This window comes from Centrocercus urophasianus, unplaced genomic scaffold (assembly GCF_019232065.1).
Source record: "Centrocercus urophasianus isolate 14NV4802_14NV808 unplaced genomic scaffold, USGS_Curo_1.0 seq_25, whole genome shotgun sequence".
NCBI classification, from domain to species: Eukaryota; Metazoa; Chordata; class Aves; order Galliformes; family Phasianidae; genus Centrocercus; species Centrocercus urophasianus.
The window spans coordinates 8,842,863-8,861,755 of NW_024884811.1; the positions used below are offsets into that span (position 1 = coordinate 8,842,863).

Sequence of the window (18,893 nt, forward strand, 5' to 3'; positions counted from 1 at the left end):
GATGAGATGTTAAGGTAATAGAAAAACTGGGAGACTTGACTGAAGCACAGTGCAACAGTGACAAGGAACAGGAGCTACTGAATTGCAAGTGCACTCCAGTGAGCAGGTGCTTTAGCAATTTGTAGAAGGATAAATGAAAACTAAAAAGCTTTACCTCATGCTTAAAGGCCAACATGTAGGATGCCACAACATTGTGCTTTTAGTAGGAAAATCTCTGATCTTTCTTCTACAAAGTCCTAAGGCAAAATGTCCAGTGAACCATGGGATGGAGATGGATCTAAGACTCAGCAATGCTGCTGAGGGAATATTCAGTAATGAACTATTGCAGATGGCTATAATTATCAAAAAGGAAGTCATTTTTTCACAGTTGTAGAAGGTAAAAAGAGAGAGAGAATGAGGGTAAGACTATGTCACCACAACTAGGATATTCCTGAATATAGTCTCTTGAATATTTATTGTAATTGAAAAGAGAAAAAAAAAAGTCAGCAAAAAGAAAGCTAAACAAACAAAATCCACTTGGTATACAGAAGTCACATACGAACAGAGTATTTAATGGAATACACACAGTCTCTACGTCCACATATATTTAAAACTCTGCACATGGACAAAACTTGTACTTCACGTTCAGACAGGAACTCCTGTGGATGAATGCAGAAGATTCACAACATTTGTCACCCAGCAGCATTTTAAACTAACGTATTTTTCAGAACGACAGTCACTATATTGCAGAAGTAGCTGGTGGAGGAGGGACAGATTGAGTCTCATCCCCTCACAAATGTATCCTTAGCAAGAACTTGAACAACTTATTGTCATGAACAATTCAGCAAGTTAGCTTGAAGGAGCCAGAACAGCTACATATTTTCAAGGTAAGTATTTGTCCTTGTGTATATATTCATAGGTCAATAAGGAATAATAAAAATAGTAGGTAAAATTATCTGCCAGCCCTTGAATACTCAGGTCACTTAGCAAAATAAAAAATTAGGTAATATATCCCCAGTCCTGTAGCAGCCTGTATATATGCACTTAAGTGGTACTTCCTATTAGGACTGTTATTTTATCTGCTGCTTAGCTGTAAAGATGTCCAGAATTTTCTTCTTTTCCTAAGAAATCTCAAATTCTCTCAAAATTAATTTTCATTTTACCCCAAACTGTATAATTTTGCAAGCGCTTTCATAGCAGCAGGTATAAAAGCAGGAAGAATTTTAAGGGCTGCTCAGGTCATTGCAAGTGCTGTCCTGTGCTACTTAATGCAGTTTGGCTATTTGCTTTCTCAGAGAAACTATGTGCAGACAGGAAAGCCAATGGTTTCCAGCAGGCCTTAAACTTCGATTCTTTTCTTTGTAAGTCTAAGTTAAAACAAAACAAAACAAAACTCAAGCAACCAACCAACCATATGAGTTAACTTAGTATATTGTCTACAAAAAATGTAAAACTAAAAATATACTTAGACATCTTTTAATGAAAATGGGTTTTTCGAAAAATTTCAGTACAAGCAGTTACTCTCCTTGTCCCAGTCTCAGTGGCCTAACTTTACTTAGCAGATTTCCAGGGATCATGACACACTCTCTTTGAAATCAGAGGTATAGCAAGAATTAACAGAATAAGCTTCTCCTTCGTGGAGTCCATAGGCACAACTGGGAACCACTGGTGGATAGGTGTTTCAGGGTCAGAAGTCCCACAGGTGCCCTAAAGATTTGAGAGTTTTGCTGAATAGTGATGGCCTTGCTCATGTGCTTAGAGAATTATCAGAAATATGCAAGGGTAAGAGGAGAGGAAATATGAATGATTGGATCTCTCATTTTTATGTCTTGGTTAGATTCTAGACTGCACTTTTTCCAACTATACTAAGGACCATGTAGCTGTTGAGTGAGTGAAAAGTCTGGGTGAATGTATTTAATGTTGTATTTATTTTCCTTCTTTAGGATATAGAAAAGTTAAGGAAATGAACTGACATACATAACTAATTAAAGTCACTGTACACTGTGCTAGACTACTTTGACTATGACCTTCTGGCTGTTCCCAAAAAATGTTAAATCAGGGCACCTACTGAAGTTTGCAAAGTTATCTGCAAGAGTATTGGATACTCCTATTAAATTTTTCAGATATCACAAGTTAACTATATCATATTAAAACACACTTATATGATATTATGCAATATAGGCAAACAGATAACATAGCTGATAACGCTCTAGGAGGTTATTCTAATGTATCTAGGGAACATGCTTTAAAAATATATGCAGATAGTTCAGACACGTTTACAAGCATCTTCTGACTAAATGTGTTGTCCCACTAGTGTCGATGTAATGTGACCATTTCCAAAGAGGACACACTCAGTTCTAAAAGTAAAATTGACATGCACTTGCAATAGACATACAGACATCTTTTACCGTGTCATATTTGAATATATGAAAAATAGTTTAAATGACTTAAGAATAGAGTATTTTTACACTACACTGATAAAGCATTTACTATATAAATTTTACTACAAGACACACATAGCTACTGGAAATCTTAAGCCACACAGGCATCATCAACACCTTACCACACATACAGGACACTTCTCCCTTTCACACAGGTTTATATACACTGAGTAAGTCATTAAATATTGCACTTATTGGCCCATGATTCCTCAGTTTTGAGGTATTCAAAAAATAGAAAACATCTATTTTTATAACATATTTTCATGCAACATTTAAGACATTTCAGTTTCACAAACACGAGTATATAGGTAACACGTTCTGACAGTTCAACTGAGCCACGACACTTCTGACATTACTCACAAAATATTAAACAGGAGTTACACACAAACAGTTCATTTAACACTAGTTGCAGGTACATGTCAGAGTTACTCAGGTAAAGTTATCGACAGAAGTGGTACGCAATCCCCAGCTTTCATTAATGCATGTTATGCGTGAGCCTGAAGTTACTGCTCTTCTGCTTCTCCTTCATTGAATCAAATACCAGGTACCTTATTCTATAAATGACTAGCCACCTGCATGTGCTGGAGCCATGGAAAATAAACATATGGTCTACAGATGTAATCCCATGGATTTCTGGTGTTAATGAGTTCTGGATAAGTTTACTGTGGCATTTATGGAAAGCTGCACTTACTGAGATAAGTAGCAGTAGGAACTGAGTGAGTGTCAAAGACATACTGCTGCATATGCATACTAAATGTGTGTAGTTACAATTCTGACTCAGTGAATATCCATGGATAAACAAAGTAAAATAAAAGGAAGGAAAAATAAAACGAAAACAAAAAACAAATTTGTAAGGTGAACTGCATTCACCTCTTCTTAACAAAGAAACTGGTAAAAGTTGTTCAAATAATTGAACTGAGTTGCCTCTTCAAATGACACTAAACATATGATGAATCTTGGAGAATCTGAAGTCAGACTGTACTGAAAAGCCTACGTGTATGGATTAAACAGTGTAAATTAACAGAACTCACTTCTCTGTTGGCAGAAGTGAGATACTGCTTTACACTCCCTAAGTGCTGATCTATAAGTATTTACTACTCAGGGTCTCAAACTGCTAAGGCTCACCTACTCACTGTCTAAGAAACAGGCCAAGGAGGAAACTGTCTTAACAGTCGTTCAGCAGGACAGTAATTTAGTTGATGCCCTTAAAAATACATGTAATAAAACTTGCCTCTCCCAAAGAAATATAGAGAAGAGTAGTTTGTGGGAGAGATTGTTTTTTTAGAATGCAAATGCAGCATCTTTCATCTGCTGTTACAGAACAGAGGAATCATCACCAGATGTAGAATTTGTACCACCTTTTTTTCCCCTAAAATTGAAAATTCAACTCAAAGCATTCTCAAATACTGGGATCAAATTCCAGCAGAATTTGTGTATCATGACATACTTTGTTCCTGAAATAAAGAAGGTGCATGTGGTACAGCTGAATGTACAAAGCTGAGTAGACTGGGAAGAAAGTTTAATCTTTCAGACTGACGCTCTGGAAAGGCCACAGACATGTAGTTGCTCAGGTAGTTTCTCTAAGCATTGCATTAAGTAAAAGCACAGAGGAACAAACAGTTCCAGGTAACGGTCACGTACACAACTGTTCAGAGAGAATATTTTTTGACAGAAAATCCAGCTAGCTTATATGTATTTCAAACACCAAACCAACAGATCTAAATAAACAAACTACTGTAACAACAACAAAAATATACTAGTAAATTAGCTATGCTATAAAGACTGGAATGCTTGTGAACATCAACTCTTATCAAAATCAGAAAAGTATCTGAAGGTTAACTCAGCAAGGCTTGCTAGCTCTCTGGTGCCAGGAGGCACTGCAGAAGCCACCTGTGTCTTGTGTTCCCATGTGATCCCAAGACATTTTCTGAGCACTAGTTTTTCATACAGCAATCAATACAATATCAGAGTATGATAAGGCTTCTGTACTATCCATGCACACAATTAGCTTGCTGCTAAAAGCATCAGTATAGATCATAACTTGGAAAATAGTTTGTGAAGTGACGGTTCAGCTGGCACTATGGAGCTCAGGAGTCTCTGACCAGAGGCATCTAAACTCTCAAAAATGCAATATGCTCTCTATGACAACTGTTGTATCTCATCAATTGGCCTAAATTTTGGTGAAAGAGGTCATTTGTGACTGGAATGTAGCTCCATGACAATCAATCTTATTTCTGTGCAGAGAGAGACAACAAATTAGTGAAAAGTCTGTGAGTACTTCAAAAACTGTGAGGCTGTAAATAATTTTGGATATCTTGTCCCTAGGTTTTGAATTTAATGAACCAGACTTCTTGTATCACTAATATATTACTGATCTTTTCTCTTAGCAGAACTGTGTCAAATACTGCTTCTCCTCCAATGACTAACTCATAATCAGTGACTACAGGATAGGGATGAAGAATGATCCATTAGTTGTTTGAATTTTGATCCTTGATTAGGCTTGGATGGAATTTCCAAAATATTAAATAACACATCTCTTCTTGCATTTAAGAAAATTGCAGTTCTGTCTCAGAATCAGTTGTAATTGAATTACATTGACACATGCTTCAGTTGAAGACTCTGTGCTATGTAACAGTGCAAAGCATAATTTCAAGTAAAATGCAAATTCTACTCCTGTTGGCTTCCACGGAACTCAAGCTAAATTTTCATCGTGCTTGAGGAAGGAATAGTAAGTTACTTCCAAGAAGCCCTTCTGTCTTTCATATTCCTCTGCAACAGCCAGGTTTCACCGTAAGAAGGTGAAGTATCGAGAGCTCATGATGCTTGTCATCTGAATCTGACCAAAATTTATAGCAGAAAACTCAATATTGCTGAAACATGGCTTCAAAAGCCAACCTATTCCACTGGTTGGAAAATCGAAACTTGTTTTTCCAACAGTAGGTAAACCTGACTGTTGAGAAAAGTTCTGCTTGAACATCCAGAAATGTCAAATTTCAGAGGAAGGGAGGGTAAGATAAATCTGGTTGGATGGGACATAAGCAGGTCCCAGCCCAGCCTCCTCAAAGCAGTGTCAGCTGAGAAGTCAAAGCAGATCGCCCAGGATTTTATCTAGTTTTGTCTTGAAAGCCTCCAAGGATTTGATGTGAACACATTAAAAGTTAATCTGAATAATTCTGAATTCTATGGCAACGTCAATACAAAGAACCTAGGAGTTCTTACATAGTCGTTAGGCCCTGCATTTCTGCTTCAGGTGAGCCCTTTCTCGTAACATGTGGCAGTCAGTCAGTGTTACTCTGGCAGCTGCTTCCCCCAACCTCCCCATCCCATACAGAAGATCAAGTATGTCAGAGGCTAGAGGTTGTACTTGTCACAGAGCAAAGGTGAATATTTGCACTTGTAGCAGTGCTGCATGATCCAGACAGAACATGCCCAAGCTCTTTTGTGTTGATATTCTCCATTCACTTTACCTCGCCTGAGGATGTAATGTCTCAGGCACATAATACAACTTAAAGCTTTTCTAAATAAATGAGGGCTGCTGTTGATTGCTGTCTCAAGGATGTTCTGCTCACTTTTCTCCAGTATATATAAATGAACATAACAAGCACAAGGAAGGAAACTGGCCACCACCTCATGTAAAGCACCCTTGGTGTCCTATCACTTCTTTTATCTAAGCAGCCAGTACCCAGTGGGTGAAAAGGTGTCACTGAAAGTTCCCCAGCACAGTTGCCAACATGCTGCCTTAGACATGGGAGAGAAAAGTACTGCTCTGTAGGAGGCTGGTTTATGGTATGTGTAACACGTGCCTCTTCTGCCTGACCGCTCATCAGCTCCACAGAGGACAATGCTTTCTCTTCGTGAAATTCAGCAAGTAAAAGTTCATCCTCCATGTCTACTAGGAAAATAGGTGTTTAAAGAAACTTGTTAAGAGGACGTAAGTTTTAAAATCCTAGAATGAAGAAAGATCATTTAAGTTAGGCAGCCAATGTTGCCCCCTGGTGGCCATTCCGTTTTGCGTGTGTCTCTATATGCCTTGCTTGAAAGTCGTTTTCACCATGTCGAAGTTAATATCAGTTATTTAACCAGTTTAAAAAAAACAAAAAAACAAAAAAACAACAAAAAAAACCACAACACAAAACAAACAAAAAGAAAGAGAAAAAACAACCAAGTGTCCATTTTCCTCAGTGTCTTTCAGGAGTTTATATGAATAACCTTTGAAAACAGGAGTGTGTACAGAGGGATTTTCAGTACCTTCTGTTACTTTCACTTTCTAATTTGTCTTCCTATTTTTTTATTTTTATTTTTATTTTTATTTTTATTTTTATTTTTTTATTGCAGACAGTTAGGGAAACGTCAGTCTTGTCTTAAAGCCCGTCTGCTAGGAACAATAAAACAGTTAATTCCACAGTTATGCAGTTTAGCTTAAAAATGTCACTGTGACAGAAATAAAGGTGTTGCATGAAGCACTATGTACTGGACATAGATGTGCCACCAATTACCATTTTAAAACTTTAGAATATGACTATTTTTATTAAATTGATTGAAACAGAATTTGTTTGTTGTACTTTATTATGCCTTTTTGTGTGTGTGTCTGTGTACTTCACAGCTTTTCCTGATTTTAGAGATACATTCATTTTAACTTAGGAAATGATAACTATTTCTTATTATTCCTAAAGTTATTTTCAAAATATTGCCAATCTGTGATAGTCCTGATGAAAAATATTTCCTCATCAAAGAAAAAATGAGGTCAAACTAAAGCTCATTGACATCAGCAACACATCTACATTAGATCTGAGTGAAATTAGTAACCAGTATGGTGATGGCTGTCCCAGTGACTGAATGGGACATACAGCTCCTGAAAGCTTAAGCATGCAGGTTTGACAGCAATGTGACAAGACAGTTTTTGGCTATGAACAACTGATTGTGATGGATTTGGCTTTCTTAGGGGTAATATCTGAACAGTGTTCAATATCTAACACCGGTGGAAAGAAAAAAGAGCTGGTCAGACCTCTTCTGCTAGGGCAGAAACTACCAGGATATCTGCATGTTGGAATGAGAAAATGAGTAAAGTTTCAAAAGGAGCTTAACAAACAAAAATGTAAGCATAGTAGCTAGTTAGCCAGGATGAAGTATCTAATATCTGTGAGAATCTGCACGAACACCCATACCCATACCAGTTGGAATCTCAAAGGAATGGCAGGTAGCTTGAAGTCCAGGAAGGCTGGAGGTCTGCTCTTTCTAACTTCTACAGTTTCCAAGCACATGATGTGTAGCATACTGAGCCCAGACTTACTCAGGCAGTATGCTCAAGGAAGTGTTCCTTATAAATGATCTAGACAGAATGACTGATTGGCTCTTTAAAGTAATATTTCTAAATACATTTTTGGTCAGGAGAAAATATAAAATACCTTGGCCGCTGCCCTAAGTATTCAACTACAAAATTTGAAACCAATGATGCAAGTCACATGGCACTAGCTGAAGTAAGTATAATGAGAAACAGTAAAAAGAAAAGAGAAACTAACAGCCATCCTGCATGCAAGAGCCAGAAGCTAAAAAACAGATTACTCTTTCAAACTATTAATATCCCCATCTTCGTACATATACTCAACTAGATGCTAATGTAGAATAAAAGATTTTTCTCCCAAATAAATTACTAAGACAGTATAAATAAAGGCATATAGACCATTCATAAATACTCTGTTGGCAACAGAATGCGCTGGAGCTGCCTTTGCTGGTAGCCGCATTAACAGCCACAGTTGGGTTGCTGTGGTGGAGGGCTGTCCTTTAGTCGTGTGTTCTGCTTGCCAGCAGTGATGTTGGGATCTGTCTCCAGACTTTCGGACATTTTGTCACAGATGATATCCACAAGTCGCTCAAATGTCTGCTTGACATTAATGTTGTCCTTGGCACTTGTTTCAAAAAATTCAAAACCTAAGAAAATAAACAACACGTGTATGTTTGATACATATTTGAGAATCTCCAAGCAGTGTACAGACTTCTCAGCACAGATGTGTGTGCGATAAACAGAAAGTAAATATGTGAGAGCACACACATAAATGAGTGATATTGCAAAAGCAGTTAAAATTATAACACAATCAGGGCAACTACATTAGTGTCATTTGCTTCATAACAAGTCAGATAAAATCAGATAAAATACAGACTAGACCAAATACATTCCCTTAAACAAATTATACTTTGAAACAGTTTCATATAAAAACTGACACCAATTTGAGAATCCTATTAAACTAGAAATGCCCTACATATTCAGCCATTGTGAAGGTATAATCTACTGCTGTATCTCTAGCTATTATGCTTCTCTGAGCATTATTCAGCTGGAAAAAGCCATTTGTATCAATTCATTAACCTTATGCCAAAATAGACAATTATATTTGGAAACAAGCAGGTAAAAAAGCAAACAAGGCAAGGAAAGCTTTCTGCAGTTTGTTTCCTTGTAGGTAAATCTGTGGGGAAAAATCTGTGTCCATGTCTGGAGCCCCCAGTACAGGAAAGATAGAGATATGTTGGAGAGGGTCCAGAGGAGAGCCACAAAGATGATCAGGGGATCAGGGGACTGGAGCACCTACACTGCAAAGACAGGCTGAGGGAGCTGGGCTTGTTCAGCCTGGAGAAGAGAAGGCTGTGGGGTGACCTATTGCAGCCTTTCAGTACCTAAAGGCAGCCTATAAACAGGAGGGGAGTCAACTCTTTGAAAGGGTAGATAACAACAGGACAAGGGGAAGTGGTTTTAAGTTGAGGGAGAGAAGATTGAGGTTGGATGTCAGGGGGAGGTTGCCTGCAGAGAGAGTGGTGAGGTGCTGGAACAGGCTGCCCAGAGAGGTTGTGGATGGCCTGTCCCTGGTGGTGTTTAAGGCCAGATTGGATGGGGCCCTGGACAGGCTGGTCTGGTATTAAATGGGGAGGTTGGTGGCCCTGCCTGTGGCAGGGGGCTTGGAGATTCATGATCCTGGAGTTTCCTTCCAGCCCTGGTCATTCTGTGATTCTGCGATTCTGTGAAAAACTGGACCATCACATATAACCAATAAACAAACACTTTTTTTTCTTTTAATTCATTTATGGAGAAAGACTTTTTATCAGTCCATTCCCAATGATTACCTCAAAGGCAATGAGAACTACTGTTAATACAGGAGCCTATACGGAGCAGAACTAGCTTTCCTGAGCTCCCTTGTCTGCCCTGGTTTGTCCCATGTCTTATTTCCCATGTCTGTTCCCTGCCAGGTTTGCAATTTGCTGTTCTGCCTGCAATACAGGAAGTTTCTATCAATGTCAGGTCTTCTCTATTCTTTCTCTCCAATTCCTTTTTTCTGTTTGTTTGTTTGCTTGCTTATTAGTTTACTATGTCTCTTTCTTCCCCCTTGCGGACTATGTTACATATTTTTCTCATATTTTTCTCATTGCTGACTTGAGGGTTTCTTAGAAATTTAGAAGTTTCTACTTCTGTCTTTCCATTGCTCAAGGTTTCAGTAATAAGAGAGTTTACAAAACATCTATTCCACTAGTAATCTTACAGAAGTTACTTCATTTTTGTACATCTATTTTGATTCTTTTTAATCAATGCTGAAAAGCAGTGTGCCCCTACTGCTTAATGTTTAATCAGGAAATATCAGTCACTTCAACTCCTGAGAGAAATGCAAGAAACAGATTTATTATTTTTGTTGTGTCAAGCTAATCTTCTATTTCCAAAGGCTATTTGAAACTAAAATTGAACTGCTCAGATAGTATCTGAACAGGATATAATGCATATGTGCACAGTCCTATAACCGCTTGGCATGTAGTTTTCGCATACCTGGAGATAAAGCAGGTAGTTATATCCAGCTTGGCATGATAACCCAGTATGTGCAAATAGCCAATACAAAAAGTTAACTCTGTGTTCTGAGCATTCTTCATATTTTTAATTTATGTTAAGTGCCTTGTGCTAAGAAGTCAGAAAGTTAAATTACTTAGATGTATAGGAGCTAAATGCAGGCCAATGTTGGTGCTCATAGGTAGTTTAAATAACAAACTCTTGCACATACAAACATCATAAAAGGATTTAGTCATGTAATGGTAATATCAGGAAGAAATATAATCTCACAAACATGAGCTTTTTTTCCAAGCACATTGGCTTGAAAAATTTTCTTTCCCACATTTCTCTTGAATGCAGGAAAATTGTGATAAAAGACCAGTTATGGAAATCATATACTGGGAGGTGATTTTAATCTAAGTCTCAAACCAATTGTTTGGTTGCTATAGATTAGCAACCTTCTTCTAATGTAGAAGAAAAATGTGGAAAGCCAGTGTAGCCTTATTTGCTGATGGCTTCAGTGCTTCCATGGCGTTCCATGCAGGAGAAAACTGTTCAGATCTATTGGGAGCTGCTTGGTGAAAAGGAGGTCTTCCACATTTCCACTGCTCTGTGTCAAAACATGGCTATGGCTCTGTGATAGAACAGTGCAGTCAGATCTTCCCACAGCTGCTGCCATCTGCTGCACAGGAAGCAGGAGGAGAGTAGCTGTTCTTATGAGGTTTGATTTGATTTCAAAGATATATATGTGCTACAATCCCAGAGGATGACTGCAGGCCATTATTTCACTCAGACTCTGAGAGTAACCTGACCTGTCTTGGTCAGGGAAGGTGCTTGCTGTGCTTGTGCAAGCTGAATCTGGACCATGGGCATAACTTCAATAAAATGGCATGAAATCTGGAGTCTTGAACCTTGGCTTCTGGGACCATCACATTGTATTTACAGTACAAATAAGCCACAGCTGTGACAGAATATCATTATTACTGCCAAGATAACAGCTCTCTCTCCTGATCATCAACCAGCTCCATCACATCCCATGGTCTCATGGGTAATGTGTCAGAATTTGTGCCCATTGCATGTTTCTCCTCTTTTCAAATAAATAGAAAGAGATGAAACTGAGTATGAAATGAAAAGAGGGGAAAAATGCCTTGTAATCTGTCTAACCCCCAGCAAGGGTGTTGCTTTGATATTTATTACATTCCCTGCCAGCTCCAACACCTTTCAAGCAGAAAAAAACCCTACACTTTACTGTATGAGTAACAGTGATCTGACGTGTGGAAAAGAGATAGCATAAGCAGTATGCCCTCACTATTTGATGCAATGTGAACTGAAAGAGGAGAGATAAGTATACAGGCAGGACAATAGGGCAGAAAGGCTGACGGACAATTAGAGGATGCCTGAGAACTGCAACACCAAGGCCTCTGAAATGACAGAAAGAATGAATCTTTAAGCTGAGCGGTTTTTAAAGGCAGTAACACAGAATAGCTGGCACAAGAGATGATCATAAAATGGCAGGTGATGCAGCTAGACAAGTGATCTGGGCAGTGGAAACAGAAATTGGAAGGAAAAGAGTCACAAAGATCACACAGGAGATTGATGTCAGAAAATACTGTAACAGAGAGATGATGAAGACAACAGGTCCACTACCACAGTGAGGGTGCTCTGCATTACACTGAAAAGTGGAAACCCTCTTTTTCAGAGTAATATAGGGACTTATGGCATATTCAAGCACAAATATATTTAATATTTATTCAAAGAAAAACACAACAGCTGTGAAGAAATCCGTGGAATTGAGTTATGGTTTTGTTACAAGAAGAAAATTACAGTTACAGTAGCGGTACGGTTGGGTATGAGGCAATGCCTGTGTATACATAGCCTCTGTCTACTTTTTCATTTCCTTTGTGATTTAGAAACTTCCCAACTTGACCATGCAAAGATGAGATGATGCACAGACTTGAGACAATGTTCTGACTTACGAAAAGGTGACTAAATTCCCACCTGTATCCACAACAAAGTACTGAACTTATTCTGTATCTGATCTATACGGATACAAATTTCAGTCACTCAGGAGCTGGTTCCTTCAAGCAACCCTGCATACAGACCAGTTGATAGCCACTATTTCTATGTTTATATGTGTTGATAACTACTCTGAATGGTGAAAATGGACAATCCAGTAGGCCCCTCATAAATATTTCCTGCTGTATAGAATGGATTCAGTCGCACACAGGTAACGTAATTGTAGATGTTCTGTGAAAACTGTGCTTGCAGATGCAGAAAGGGTCACACAGAACAGTCTTTTGTAGTCAGTTAAAAGATGTTTAGCGTACATTTTAAAATAATCACTTTCAACTTATTGGCATGTATTGGAGAGCAACCTTAGGACCAGCTGAATTACAAGAACTCATCAGAACAACAGTTCATAGAGACTCATCTAACACAGCTGAAGAAATTCCTGTATGGCTCAGGACTGGCACCAGTTTTCTTTAATATCTTTATCAGTGATCTGGATGAATCAGTCCCCACTCACTAAGTTTGCAGATAACACAAACTTAGGGAAGAACACTGATCTACTTGAGGGTAGGAAGGATCTGCAGAGGAATCTGACTAGGCTCCATGGATGGGATGCATCCAGCTCTCTAAGCGAAAGCTAAATGCTGAGTGCGGCACTTGCATAGTGGTGGTGTAGGCTTAGGGAAGTTTGGCTGGAATGTTGCCCAGCAGAAAATGACCTGGTAGTGCTAGTTGACAGCTGGCTGAACAGGAGCCAGCTGTGCAGCCAGCTGCCCAAGAAGGCCAGTGGTCTCCTGACCTGTATCAGAAAGCGTGTGGTCAGCAGGCCTTGAAAAGTGATTGTTCTTCTGTCCTCAGCCCTGTGATACAGAATGTATCTCAAGTACTGTGTCCTGCTCTGGGCTTCACACTACAAGTAGGATGTAGAGGTGCAGGAACCCATTCAGAAAAGAGCAACAGAACTATTAAAGGGACTGGAAAGCAACTGTGAGCGGCAGCTGAGGGAACTGTAGTTGTCTGGTCTGGTGAAAAGGAGGGGAGACCTCACCGCTCTCCACAGCTACCAGAAGGGAGGCTATAGCAAGGTGGGTGTTGGTCTTTCTCTCAAGTGAGAAGTGACAGAACACGAAATGGCCTCAAATAGATCTACGGAAGATTTAGGTTGAATATCAAAAAGAATTTATTCACAAAAAGGCTTCTAAGACATTACAATAGTCTGCACAGGGATGCAGTGGACTTGCCATCCATGGAGGCATTCAAGACCTCTGGAAGTGAAACTCTGGAAAATATTTTAGTGGTGGACTTGATAGTGTTAGGAGGATGGTTGGACTTGCTGATCTAAAGGGTCTTTTCCAATCTATGTTATTCTAGGATCCTTGCAACAGTTTCCTGACCATACTGTGCAAGCAATTAAATTCCCCATGTGTGTATTACCTTATGCAAGTGACTTTATTTATTTCTTTTTAACAGAAGTTCTATCCATGAATGTCTGTGGAACAGTTTCAGCAAGATAGGGGGTATTTTTCTAGCAGAGAGTGTGAAAAAATACATCATGTAAGAACTCCTTACTTGTGATTGTTTTCCATTTTGTTCCGGAATAGTTTGCAGAGTTTTTTCCTGGTGATCTCTGCTCTCTTCCTGACTCATTTTGCAAATACTTCACTGTTTCTAAGCAAATGCTTAGAGACTGTGAGTTCCTAAAATGCTGGCGCATGATGCCCTCGGATCTATATGCCTTTTAGTACTGTCTTCAGGATTTTTTTTTACTGCTTATTATTAACTGAGAAGAAAAGCTTTTTGTGTGATCGTGAAACTGAAGTGAGGCAACTCCATGGCAATGCTGAGGGCAGCAGAGCTCAAAGAACGCTGTGGTCCTACCACCCATGACGATCTGTACTGTAGAACTGGATGAGATCAGGCAAAGCATGTTACAGGGAAGATTGAAAAAGCCCAAGTCGTACATAGGTACGTTAGGCAGAATGGAAATGAAAATGAGAAAATACAAAATATCAAAGCACCTTCTGAGCATATGAACATTACGTGTGGAAGATGAATGAAGGTACATCTTTTAAATGCCTTTTCTGTTGTTTCACTCACTCTGCTGTCCTTCCACGACTCTGTCTTTTCCCTTTATACTCTTTACCCCCTAGCACTGACTCAGAGGCAGCTGGCATGCTGCAGAAATAGTGGCTGACCAGCACACTGGTATGCTGCTGTTGCAATCCTGGTGATCTGTAGTACATATAGAATAGTTTCATTAGCATGTCTGAAGCACATGAACAGTCTAATTTATTTTGTTCTCTCTTTGCCTTGTATGTGTACTGGCTCTGCAGAGGCTCCTTCATCATCCCTCATTAGCACTTGTTTATGCCTGCTTTCAAAAAATGAGGAAGAAAAAGAAGATCTTCATGCAAAAGAAAGAACACTGTGCACACTCTCATATTCCTGAAAAAATGTGACATCAAGAGGACAGGCTAACTAGCAAACTTTAGCCACAACACAGATAAGAGTTATGGTAATGTTTTACCAGTTGATCAGAAAGACCTTCTGGTTTCAGAGCGTCTGTCCATAACGAAGACAGTTTTATTTATCCTCCCTGATGTTGTGCTATGTTTAACAGATATCTTCAAGGCTGCATTTCCCTTATAGCTATCCTTCCTTCTAAGCAAGGTTGAACTGTGCTCTTTAGTACTGCTCTTTCCAGTTCAACCTAGTACTCTGAGGAGCAGTGTGACAGTGCAATGTCTAAGCAAGAACTGACTGCAGGAAGCTGCTTCCTTTGTAACACAGTGGTGTACAATTGGCAAAGCCCAGGAAACTGTGGGAATTAGTCATTTAATGAAGTCATAGTGCATAAAGTAGAGGAGCCAATGCCTAGTTTTCCTGGATCTGCATCCTGTGGTCAGTTCTAAGGGGCACTGGCAGGCACATCTTCAATCCTGCTGAGAACAGTACCTAATAAGTTTTGCATTCATAGTGTAGGCTGTGAGTCAATCCAACTGCTCAGCTGTCTGCATGCTCAGAACCACACAGGTCTTAGAAACTTCTAGCCCTCTCTCAAATAGCAACACAAAGAGACAGGCATATGTGGCATCATTGTAAATGTCATCTCTTCTGGGGAACCAAACTGAAAGAAAATGATCACCACTTTTCTTCAAAACATTGCCTGCAACTGCAAGTTATCTAAAAGACCTGCCTACATTGTGCTCTGCTTTGCAGGCCTAGTGGATGGGACCTGTGCTCTCCAAACAAGACTGTGGGCTAGACTATGTTAAGAAAAGGATTAAAACAATATTAAGCCCCAAACTGGACTTTGTTATTTCCATTTCAGCAATTATCAGTGCTTTAGCATAATTCTGATTAGAACCACTATAAGCATTGTTAACAGAAATGCTGTGGCATTTGCTCATCCTTTAAGGTGGCCAAACAAAAAATTAAATAAATAAATAAGCTAAAGGATGACTAAAGTAAATTTGTAGCAAATATTTTTTTTTTGTTTGATTGTTGACTTGATTGACTTTTGGTGAGCAAACATAACATCTTGCTTCTCTTTGTCATTAACTCTCCTGAAATACATCATGGAGTCTCGTAAAGGAAAATGAGGTTGGCATTTTCTCTCTGTAGAAAAACATCCTGGGACAGGTGCTTTTGAGCTTTTAATTGCTCTGCTAGTGCTCCTTGTGTACTGTAACTTAACAGAAGACTGGAGGTTTTCAGTGCTGTCAGTCTGTCTCCTTCTGGCACTAACATTTGCCTTTTACAAAGAGCTAAAAAACAGTGAAGGGGGGAAATATGAAAGAGGCATATTATTGCATAACCCAATTATTTTCATTTTTAATACAAAGTTGGGCAAGACCATATGTCCACTGAGGTCCTTGAAGCTGTCAGTGACCCTGCCTTCTGTAACCAGCTTCCAGCCAGCCATAGAGGCAAAAGAGAACTTGTCAGTATACTAAGCCAAGTGATGAGGTTTCAAGTCCTACTTGACTCCCAATTTACATTCCAAAATTATAGTCCTAAAAATGCCTTTTCAGTTGCATTTCCCTCATAGCTATCCTTCCTTCTGCCTAAATCACATCTGCCTAATAGTGCTGATACTCAGTGGTCACAGCAAGTAGAGGTCCACCCCAGTCCTAACACAAGACCCAGTGGCTTGTGCTCATGCTGTGAGGATTCAAAATAGATCATGTCCCTGCCACCTCTCAGCAGTGGACTTGGTCTTGCAGGCTTGGTAGGATCACACAGAAAGGCTGGATGCTGAGTTACAGACCATGTAAGAATAAAGCACTGACAAGTGCTCTGCTTTTGTTTTTTCTGGGATTCTAAATGAATTTAAATCGAAGAAATCCAATTACATTCAAATCAGGTCTCTTGCACTCCTCATGCCCACGCCAAGATCAATATGAAAATAAAAAGAGGTAAGGTGGGCTGAGTTTGGCTTGAAATGAGAAATTCTCTGTGTTTTTTTTTTTTTTTTTTTTTTTTTTTAGGGTTTATTTTTAAACTAGTGGGAATCAAGAAGAGCAAAGAAAGAAAAGGATGAAAATAAAGACTAGAAGGAATAAATAGTTCAGATGACATGACAGAAGAATGAATGAAGAAAGGAGGAAAAAAAACACATTTGCAAGACAGTGTGTTTAGAAGTCAACACTTTTGACTTTAGTTAAATCTAAGGGATTAAATTTTTGTAAGTGACAAGCACAGTCTGTGGAGGCACACTGAATTCAATGAGGAATGGCTTCAGCCTGCCCTTTCAGAAGGAAATGCAAGATCTCACCTAGAAAGGACCAATTTCATTTTGTTTTCTTACAATGTTTGGTGGCTTCTGGGGGAGACTGTGCCATTTACAAAGCGGGCAAGTGCACTCCAGGGCATGGTCAGAAGTACTGGCTGCCCAAGTCATGAGGGCCCTGGGTGTCAGCAATAAAGAAACATGGAGGCACAAAAAAATTGCTTGAAATAATGCTTTCTCGAAAGCTGTTCAATAGAGCTCACAGCCTGAACTGTATTTTAGCAGGACATCACACCAGGTAATTAACAGGGGTCCCTTGTAGACAATGTCTCTAGCATACAATATTTTTATTTCCCAAATACTTAACCAGCCTAAACCAAAAAGCTGGGATAGGACCAAGAGGATCAAGATGGACAGACATTTGGGGCAGGCTGTGAAATATTTCCCTATTGTCTTGTGCTTCGTGAGCACAACATGGCTTGGGCAGGTTGGTCTGCACTTCTGCATCAATCTTAGGAGCTGTGGCCTTGAGGATATAATGTGCATTCTAATGGCAGAACTTCTAATTAAAAGCTAATGAATGTTTAAAATGCTAATGAATGTTTAAATAATTTTTAACATACATATAGCAAGTATGAATTGTATAGAAGCAAACACATAACCACAGGCAAGAACAGATACATACAAAATTATCTACCCACTCTGCAGGCATAGCAATGAGGCATAAGCAAATGGAGAAACCGTATGTTGAACTACATATGCAATCATTCATTTGCATGTGCAGCTACTCAGTGTCTATTCAAAGCTCTGCACACAACTCTGCTTGCTAAACCTTTGCCAGAATGTAGATCACAATATATCTTACTGATTACAAATAAAAAGAACCAAGAAAATCATGCCACCTGTGAGTCATTCTTTTCATTTCTGTTCTCACAAGTGTCAATAAACTTTTATGAACCTTTTATGAAGGTATGAAGCTTTGAACTCAGCTGAGATGCATGAGATCAATTTTCAGAAAAGCTGTGTGAATACTGCAGCTAGTAAATGTGCGTACATTCACAAGGTTTTCAAGAAAATTTCAAACTTTTCTCGCTAAAATACTTCAAGCACATAGCTGTTGACTGCTTGCCCTTTTATAAAAGCCCCTTCCCAGTGCACCTACGTCTGGCCATTACCATAAATGATGTTGTCAGCAGCTTGAAGCTATGACCTTTGGTGACAGAGTCCAGTAATGGACTAAACTATATTGCATTAACAAAAAGCAGTAAAATATGTAAATGAAAATAAGACAAATTTTTTTGTCACCAACATTCTGTTCATTTTCCTTCAAGGGCAGATTTGATTAGAAAATTTATCTTCAATTCTTAGACAATTCTTAGAAATTCAGTTTTGTTAATTCCCTGTATCTCTTCTGAACTCCCATTACTGCAAGGGAGCTGTGTGTATAAAGATATGAGGCTAGTTTTGCCAGGCAGTAGCAGGTTACTGAGACCTAGCATCAGTTTGAGAGTTACACTTAAGAAATAAACCAGTACTGACTGATAGTTAAAGAAATGATTGATTATACCTCTTTAATACAATTGAAGGTCACACTTTTCATGGAGCTCAGCAACCACAAAGAGGTCCAATTTTCTAACAGAAATTGATGTCATTAACTGTGTTTTCCAGGGCATTAAACACCTACTTTTTCTTTTCTTGTGTTGACCTTCTAAAAACCTGGCCCAAAATGCACATGTCGATTCTTGAGGTGACTTCAAATAAACCAGGGTTCAAAATAAAACCTCACTTGAGAACAGTTTCCTAGCCTGTTCTTTGTATAGGACTTACATATATTATGCTTGCTTATAATTGTGGTTGTTGTTAATAGTATGGACCACGCCATACAAAGGGCTCAGAGTCTTAAAAAGTCTTGCTAGATAACAACAACAAGACG

General features: G+C 38.9%; 1 long non-coding RNA gene across 1 annotated transcript in view; it reads right to left on the bottom strand.

The window, feature by feature from the left end:
• Window positions 1-427: 427 nt before the first annotated feature.
• Window positions 428-18,893, bottom strand: part of LOC122164031 — a 21,619-nt gene continuing 3,153 nt past the window's right edge. The window contains exon 3 of the long non-coding RNA XR_006170112.1: window positions 428-8,348. This is a non-coding gene — a long non-coding RNA (uncharacterized LOC122164031). The remainder of the gene's footprint in view (window positions 8,349-18,893) is intronic.